We start from the raw sequence: 9,664 nt of genomic DNA, 5'->3' as shown, positions 1-9,664 counted from the left end.
ACAAACAAAATCAATTGCTTGACAACTCTATATCTTGCATATGTTGTGGGACACAGATAACCTGGAGGACATCTTCTTGTAATATTATCTTTCATCCCTGACCTCCCTTGCATCTCAATCCCTCAACCTCAAAAGGAAAGAGCAAAAAGCTAGGAGACCGAAAGGCAGAAATTCAGGCACAAATCTTCCATTGATTGCTGTGGCACAGTTGATCTGCTTCATTTGGTGTAGCTTTTCTGTATGTAAAATTAAGATAATTATATCACTGAGGCCAGGCATGGTGGCTCATGCCTGTTATCCCAGCACTTTGGGAGTCCAAGGTGGGTGGATCGCAAGGTCAGGAGTTCAAGATCAGCCTGGCCAACATGGCAAAACCCCGTCTCTACTAAAAATACAAAAATTAGCTGGGCGTGGTGGCGGGCGCCTGTAATCCCAGCTATTCGGGGGGCTGAGGCAGGAGAATCGCTTGAACCTGGGAGGCGGAGGTTGCAGTGAGCCGAGATGGCACCACTGCACTCCAGCCTGGGTGCCCTCCATCTCAAAAAAAAAAAAAAAAAAGATAATTATATTACCTTACCCATGTCACAGGGATCCTAAGTGAAGGTGATGTGATAAATGCAAAAGTCATTCATGTATATATATATATATGTGAACATACATACATAACTATCTATCTAATCTCCCTAAATAGAAGACATACTAATACATACTAACAGTTGCCTCTGTCCTCTGGTCATATCCCCACTGGAGTACGGGAGTTGATAATCATAATGACAATAATAACAACAGCAATGATGATGTTTGTTATACTTACCCTGTGTTAGGCACTAGCACCATGTTTATATACACAAGTAAATTTTATAAAATCTTTTCTGAATCCTAGAATAATAAGGAGTAAGAAGAATAAAAATGTCTAAAATGTAATAGCTAGTATCTCTTTTAAAAAATAATGTGCTTTTGGCCAGGTGCAGTGGCTCACGCCTGTAATCCCAGCACTTTGGGAGGCCAAGACGGGCAGATTACGAGGTCAGGAGATCGAGACCATCCTGGCTAACATGGTGAAAGCCTGTCTCTACTAAAAATACAAAAAATTATCCGGGCGAGGTGGCGGGTGCCTGTGGTCCCAGCTACTCGGGAGGCTGAGGCAGGAGAATGGCGTGAACCCGGGAGGCAGAACTTGCAGGGGGCCGAGATCACGCCACTGCACTCCAGCCTGCACGACAGAGCAAGACTCCATCTCAAAATAAATAAATAAATAAATAAATAAATAAATAAATAAATAAAATAAACAAAATTAGCTGGGTGTGGTGGTGGGTGCCTGTTGTCCCAGCTACTTAGGAGACTGAGGCAGGAGAATGGTGTGAACCTGGGAGGCGGAGCTTGCAGTGAGCAGAGATCGTGCCACTGCATTCCAGCCTGGCAGACTGGGCGACAGAGTGAGACTCCGTCTAAAAAAAAAAAAGGGCTTTTCTTTTGCCTTTCATTATTGGCAGTGGTTTGTGGTCTTTGTGTTGAATGAAAGTAGTGGCTGTATCCTGCCCCAGTGAAAGATTTGGGGGAACAGTATTTTGCCATTTTATCTCATGGTTTTACTCAAATGTTTTCTCCTTTAGCCCTTTATTGTTTTTTTCCCTCAAATCTAGGTATATCGGAGTGACCCCTTTAGATCTGAAAGAAATAAGTTTGGAATGTGAGAAACTCACTGTCCACAAATGTTAAAGGAGGCTAATAACGTAAATAGCTTGTCAACCTGGTTTAGATAAATAACAATGACAGATCATTAAGGGAAGTTCAGGCGTGTCTTAGAGGTTGCTGTGAAAGAGCACAGAGACATCCTTTTGCAGCATAAATTTCAGTGCCTCTGACAGAGACAAGGTCTGCCACCTGTGATTCTGCAAGATGACTGTATTTTCATGTAAACCCTCCTTAAGATTACCAGGTTCTGGAAATTTCTCTTGTCAAACGTATGTCATATAGGTGGGTTAGAGAAGAGACACTGTTGATCAGCATCTTCATTGTCATCATTTGATCATTTTTTTCATCATTAATTACCTGGGGAACATCAGTTATAACTTGAGTTTCCACTGAGTGCAATACAGTTCTTATCCTATATGTGTCGATACTTAAAGATTTCAGACAGAAAAAGCAAAGATCTTATCCATTAACCAGCAGCATCAGTTAGAACATGTTTCCACTGAGTGAAATATAGTTCATCTTACCCCGTATGTGTCTATTCTGAAAGATTTCAAAAAATGAAAAAGCAAACAAGAAAATGCTAACAAATCATTCCCAATAGAGGTAAAAATAAGAAAGAAAGAGATCTCATGGTTAATGTACTCTTTATCCCAAATTGCTCTGCCTACTTACATGTGGGTTGTAGAAATCAGAAATTCAATCTTTAAGCCACTGAAGGCCTTAACTGATATCACGTCAACCATTTCTTCCCAAGTAAACTGGAATCTGAAGTCTGCTGGGCCCACACTTGGTTTTCTGGGCACCTTAACACTGGGATGCAAATCACCAAATCCTCTGCTGAGCATCTCAGTTATTTATTTATTAAACATTTATTGAGTTTTTACTAGAAGATTACATAATTTTTTGAGTACTCTTTTGTGTGGAACCCTCTTCTAAACCTTTTACATATAATGAACTCGTGAAATACTATGCAATAAGTATTATCAACTTACCTATAATGTACTGATTATGAGGGGGAAGTAATGATGTTCTTCAGATTGGAAATAACTTATGTGACATGGTAGAAGTTTTGTTATTTTCCCCAAAATTTGTCTTTTAAAAAATAAAAGCATAGAACTCTGGAGGACAAATTTAAGATAAGAGTATAGCAGAGGCGATGAGATAAATTAGGAGTGGAGTCCCTTACTACAGTTCCGGAAAGTAATGATGAGCGCCTTAATTGTAGCAGTGAAAGTGAAGATAGACTTGAGTAGAGCTGTTAAGACTTATTTAAGAGGATAAATCAACCGTATTTGGTGAACAACTGTGTGTGAAGGGCAAAGGATAGGCAAGATTCTAGACTGATTCTTAAGCTCTGGGTTTGGGTGACTTTGGGGGAATTGAGTAATCATCAGAGACTGAAAACAATAAAATAAGGAATTTTTGTGAGGAAGCGCATGAGTTCAATTTGGGATGTGATGAGTTGGAGATCGTTCTGGAATGCCCGCATAGAAACGATTAATAGACTCTTTGCACAGAGTAGCCTGGAGCTAAGGAGATCAGGGTTGGCTCTTTGAAAGTCCTCTGTATATATGTGGTTGGTGAAAGCTGGTGTCGGTGAGATTTTATAAGTAATAAGGGTACTGTAAGAAGAGAAAGGGAGAAGAAGAGGTATCAGTGAAAGAGTCTATGAAGCAATAGAGAGAGAATAAGATAGAAGAGACTGGTGTCACAAGAGCCAGTGAAAGAAAAAGTGGACAACGGTGTTAAATGCAGTGAGTGAGACATAGAAAAGTGTCCATTGGTTTCCATCATGAGCAGGTGGTTGTTGACTTGGTGAGGGCTGTTTCAGTTGTGCCAGGTGAATAGGAGGTGACAAAGGAGACATTTTTGAGTTATAGAAGAGCCTTTTAAGTCACCTGGGAAAATAGGGAAGGAAAAAGGTAAAGGTATAACTTTTTTCTTTTTTTAATGTGGAAAGAGTAGCTAAGAGTTGGTGAAAGAAAGAAGTTGAAGATAGAGGAAAGGAAAGGAGGATGTAATTGATGGAGCAAGTTTGCTGAGGACTTGGACAGGGTATAATTGAGAGTGCACGTGGAGGGCTTAACTTTGAGGACCAGAAGAGTCACCACTTTTTCTGAGGTTGAAAGGAAGAAGGTCAGGTGCGGTGACTTATGCCTGTAATCCTAGCGCTTTGGGAGGCCGAGGCGGGTGGATCGTGAGATCAGGAGATCGAGACCATCCTGGCTAACATGGTAAAACCCCATCTCTACTAAAAATGCAAAAACAAAATTAGCCAGGCATGGTGGTGGGCGCCTGTAGTCCCAGCTACCCGGGAGGCTGAGGCAGGAGAATGGCGTGAATCTGGGAGGTGGAACTTGCAGTGAACTGAGATCCTGCCACTGCACTCCAGCCTGGGAGACAGAGCGAGACTCTGTCTTAAAAAAAATAAAAATAAAAATGAAAAAGGAAGAAAGCAAAGGTCCAGATACCTTTTCAAGTCAAAGGGTAGGGGCAGGAGATTGAGTTATTTTTACCCTAAGATTTTGGTTCTCTTCACAAAATAGAAGGTCCAGTTGGCGGAGAGTCATGGTGAGAATGGAATATAATGGGAGTGGAGAGGTTGAAAGAACCCACTGAGATGTCAGTATTTTTAAATGGAATCTTGAGGAAGATGACTGGGTACACTGGGCACACTCAGATGGGGGTGAGGTAGGTCATTAATTTTAGTAATTAGACCATCCTGCTCAGTTAGGATAATTTTCTCCTGAGTTACCTGATTAGCTGACCAGGTATGTGAATAGAGATGTAGGTGGTTGAATTGATCCACGGTTGGGGATGTCCCTGGCAGATTCATCACAGGGACAAAGATCAAAAAATGAGCCCATTAAGAGCGTACACCCTTACGGAATCTCAATAAAATTCAAAGACGAGTGTGATGAGCAACAGGGAGTCAGTCTGGTTGGCTTTTTGTCCTCTCTGTTTCTCAGTTACCCCTGCTCCTTTCCATAAACCAGGTTTACTTGGCCAAGGACAGTGATTCTTCTTGCGTGCTTACTACTGGCCCCTTTCTTAGAGTTGGATGCTGCTTCTATCATCTTTCACAGCCCATGGCTGATGCCCAGAACTCCTGCCACCTGTAAGTCCTTTGTGGTGCTCAGCCAGCACCTGGGGACTGGACACATGCATACTGACTCCTTCCTGGAGTAGGTGAGCATTCACTGCATACACTGGGCCCAGCGTTTGGCCTCTTGGCTCCTTCCCAGAGGTGGCCATCTCTCCTCCCTAGGTTGGTCACTTCTCTGCCTTCCACATCCCATATGGTCAAGACGTGATATCTTTGTGGGAGCTACAAAAGAGAGGGTCAGAAAGCATTACCCTTATTTTTGTCTCACTAAAATATGTCACCTGGAAATGCCAGAAAGAAGAAAAATCACTGTCAAAGCATTTAGTCTCTTGCTCTTGGAGGTTAAAAAGATGATAGCACATTTGCAGATAATACAGAGCGGCTGAAAAACGGTCATATATTTAAACATTGGTCATATATTCAAATTGTCTGGAATAATTCCAAGACAGCAGCTCACCCCTTCTCTACATTTTTGCCATGTTTTACTGGACCTGAGAGGGTCAAAGCCGGAGCTAGCCTTGTATTTTATGGATGTCAACAGGCTGCCGGCACTCGGCTCTGGAGCATCATCCTGCTCTCTGCTTTATATGCGGGTCATATCTGAGAGCCATTCTGCGAGGCTGCTGCAGGGTTTCCATCTGTCTTGAGCACAGCAGAACTTCAGGGATCACAATAGGAGGTTCACGTGCCCTGACAGGATTTTTATTCCACCTGCTGTTGATGGTTGATGAAGAAAGCAAAAGTGAAAATTCCGTATATTCAGGCTATTTCTTTTCTCTATCCAGTATTCATTCAATAAACACATATTGATTACCTACTAAGTGCCAAACTTTGATGCTCTTAGGAGCAAAGAACATTATAGAGAACGCACATGTAGTCTAGTGGAGGTAGAAAAATAGTAATTAAATAATTTTCCAGACACATGTAGAATTTCAACTATAATTAGTGCTGTGAAGAAAAAGTCCATTGTATTTAGAGAATATATGAGAGGTACTCTGACTTTTTACATGGGGGCTAGGGAGGATTTCTTAGTGGAGGTGACTTTTGTATTGAGTTATGAACAATGGTGAGGAATTAAGCCAGTATAGCAAAGAGGGAGGAATAGGCAAAGTCCCTGAGGAGAAAGGAAATGATCCAGGAGCTGAAGGATGGCTGTGGGCTTGAGTTCAGAGTGAAGAGTGGGTCAAGATGAGTCCCCAAAAGGGACCAGACCAAGCATGGTCTTTTACCAACAAGAAAATGGGAGGCCTTGAACATTTTTTTTTTTTTTTTTTTTGAGACGGAGTCTCGCTCTGTCGCCCAGGCTGCAGTGCAGTGGCACGATCTAGGCTCACTGCAAGCTCTGCCTTCCGGGTTCAAGCCATTCTGCCTCAGCATCCCGAGTAACCAGGACTACAGGCGCTTGCCACCACAGCTGGCTAATTTTTTGTATTTTTTAGTAGAGACAGGATTTCACCATGTTAGCCAGATGGTCTCGATCTCCAGACCTCGTGATCCACCTGCCTCGGCCTCCCAAAGTGCTGAAATTACAGGCGCGAGCCACCGTGTCCGGCCGAACATTCTTTAAACAAAGCAGTATGATGATTCAATTTATATTTGTGAAAAATGACTGAGTGGCTGCAGTCACAGAGGATGGATGCAAGGTAGGAAAAGTGAATATTGGGAGAGGAGTTTAGGGGCTACCTCAGTGGTCCACTAATAGTGTATAGTGGGCTGGATTAGAGCTGTGGCTGTAGAGACGGAAAAATGGAGATGAACTCATGCTGCATTTTGGAGCTAGAACTAATAGGATTTATTGATGGATTGAACATGTCCCAGGGTAGAGAGAAATAGAGGAATGATGAATGATTGCTATGCTCTGCCTTGAGGGGATGCTGTGTGGATATTGGTGACATTTAGTGCTCAATTAGAAGACTAGGGGAGGGGCAACTTTGGTTAATTAGGTCCTAAAACTAATAGAACACAATAATGCAGATTTTTTCCATTCCATATGAAATTCAGAACTCCTAAATTATTATTAGTATCTTAAAATTTAAAAACAAGTTTTTCATGAAGAGTGTATTTGCAGGTCAGTTGATATCATCAGAAATACTTTGTAGTCAAAGATAGAATAACTCCATTTGCAGCAAGAGTCGTAATATTTATATGGAAATTTGTAAAAGAAAAAATCAAGTAGAAGTGGGAATTTAAGGCTCCCAGCAATGGAGATATGTATGTGTATGTGTGTGTATGTGTGTATGTATGTATGTGTGTGTGTGTATACATATATATATATATATATATCTTTGGGGGGCTGTATGAAGGGGTACATGTGAGTAGATTATAGTCAACAGATGAGCTTGTTTCCACAGCTACCACATCCATAAATTTGCTATGGTCTTCCCCCACCTTAGTGTGTTACAAGCATAGTAGACCTTATCCGCCTGTGTAATGATAAATTGAGAGAGATTTTCTCCTTATTGGTTTTATGGATATTTCTTCTCCCTACAATTGGAATAATGTTTTTTCTTTAAGTTATTGTAAATAACCATTTCAACTTCAATGACTGAGTATTCCAGCTATTATTTTTTCCCTCTAGTTCATTGCTATTGCTGTTTTGTGTTAGATGGGGCACTGGGTCCAATTATAGCTTTGCATTTAATTATAAACTTTGCATATGTGTGCATTAATTAGAAGATTTTATTGCTTTGTATTTTATGGCTGGAGGTTGTGAACTATAGCAATTCAATATACCACTTAAGGGGATAATACAAATTTAGAATAGTAAAAAGAAATTTATAATGTTCATCTCAGGCATCCAAAGTAGTATATAGAAAAATAATATAGCATAAATACAATATGCACAAGAGTCAAGCCTATTCTTATTTAATGAAGAGCTTTAACCTGATAAGGAAGACAAAGATCTGGTACAATATATAATTGCCACTCAATTAGACTGTACATTTAAAAGCAAGACCTAAAAGTATGACCTTAAAAGCATGTTTAGTTGTGTCTGCCCTAAGAATGAACTACCTAGGCAACTCTGAAAAAAGGTATTTTGACTAAATATTGTAAAGACAAAAATAACTGTATACTAGTAATGTATTTTAGTTAGTAAATGTGTTTCTCATGGGGTCATGGGTTAGAAATCCTGAAATACTTTATGCATATACTGGAGTTGAATAAACAAGTAAATATATCTACTTATATAATAAATAGAATCAGAAAGTAGATAATAAGCCAGATCTTCCACTATTGAAGAAAGATGTTACAGATAAGGAAAGGGGTAAGGCTAAAATGAAACCTATGGTGCTGGACTAGAATCAGAGGTATCAGCATAAACTCATGGACTTTGATCTATATATAGATAGATAGGTACAAAAATATAGATATGTGGGTACGCATAGGTTAGTCTACAGATACGCATTCCCACCTCTCTCTGCTGAAAGGGCCTACGAGCAATGACACTATGACAGCAATGAATACACCTGATGCCCAGATCTTGGTTTCTCAACACTGTTTTTCAATAAAGGAAACCAGAGCTTCATAAAGAAGTGATAAATTCCTGGGTAGGCTGGGAAAATACAAAATTAATCTGGATCATCTCATGGAATAAGGAAGTGTGTAAAAAGAAAGATCTCTTTCTGGAAAGACACAAGTGTCAACCTAGAGTAACTTTTTTTGTCGTTGTTGTTGAGACTGAGTCTCCCTCTGTCACCAGGCTGGAGTGCGGTGGCGCCATCTCAGCTCGCTGCAAGCTCCACCTCCCTGGTTCAAGCAATTCTCCTGCCTCAGCCTCCTGAGTAGCTGGGATTACAGGCATGCACCACCATGCCCAGATAATTTTTGTATTTTTAGTAGATACGGGGTTTCACCATGTTGGCCAGAATGGTCTCAATCTCCCGACCTTGTGATCCACCCGCCTCGGCCTCCCAAAGTGCTGGGATTACAGGTGTGAGCCGCCGAGCCCCAACCCGGAGTAACTTTTAAGAGTGCCAAAGTTGGAACAATTTGAGCAAGAAAATAAATGATAGAAATATTAGATGATAACGAGGGTTTCCTCAGGGAGTGCCTAAAGAGGGTTAGCTTCTTTGAGAGGAGCTGGCCCCAGAGGCTATAAGGAATTCCAAGAAGGACTTTGGAGGTCTAGGGATGGAAACTGGCAGGAGTCATTCAGGCTGTTCTTTGGTTGCTTGTTGGAGCAGAATCAGTCCCCCAGGGGAACAAAGCCTGTAGGGGATGGTGAGGGCAATGACTAAGTGAAGTGAGGCTTCTGAAGGAAGCAAGCCTTACTTAGGCAAAGTGGGTTCCAAGGGGAAGAGGACCCTGGAGCCCGGGTTAGTTTGGGTCATATTAGGTTGGTGCAAAAGTAATTGTTGTTTTTGCCATTGAAAGTAATGCCCAAAACTGCAATTACTTTTGCAGCAACCTAATATGTGTGTAACAAGACCCTCCCATGCTAATCATTCAGGATAAACAGACCAAATGTTCCCCTCGTTTTCTTCTCGAAGGTAAAGAAAGGTCTTTGGAAGGAGAATGGAAAGAGATTTCTAGGACTGACATCCACGGGGCAGCCGATCTATGTCTCTCTGCAGTGAACATACTGGTTCCTCTCTGAGGGAGGGGTCTAGGAGGAGATCCTAAAAGACATGGTGATCGCCTACCTTCAGGCTCTCAAAAACCTTGAGAGCAGAATATGCTGGGAAATACTATGGGTTATGCCATAAATGTCTGATGTTCATTATGAAGCTTGCTGCCTTTCCCAACCAGCTGGGGTGCTTTGAATAGCCTGATATCAGTCTAATGGCTTTCCTCAGCCCCTTTTACTGCTTCCATTAATTTCTTTAGTTGGTTATTACCAGGAGAAACCCCTTCCTTCCTTCC

Source organism: Mandrillus leucophaeus, unplaced genomic scaffold (genome assembly GCF_000951045.1).
Source record: "Mandrillus leucophaeus isolate KB7577 unplaced genomic scaffold, Mleu.le_1.0 Scaffold387, whole genome shotgun sequence".
Taxonomy (NCBI): Eukaryota; Metazoa; Chordata; class Mammalia; order Primates; family Cercopithecidae; genus Mandrillus; species Mandrillus leucophaeus.
Note: the sequence above shows the minus strand (reverse complement) of the source record.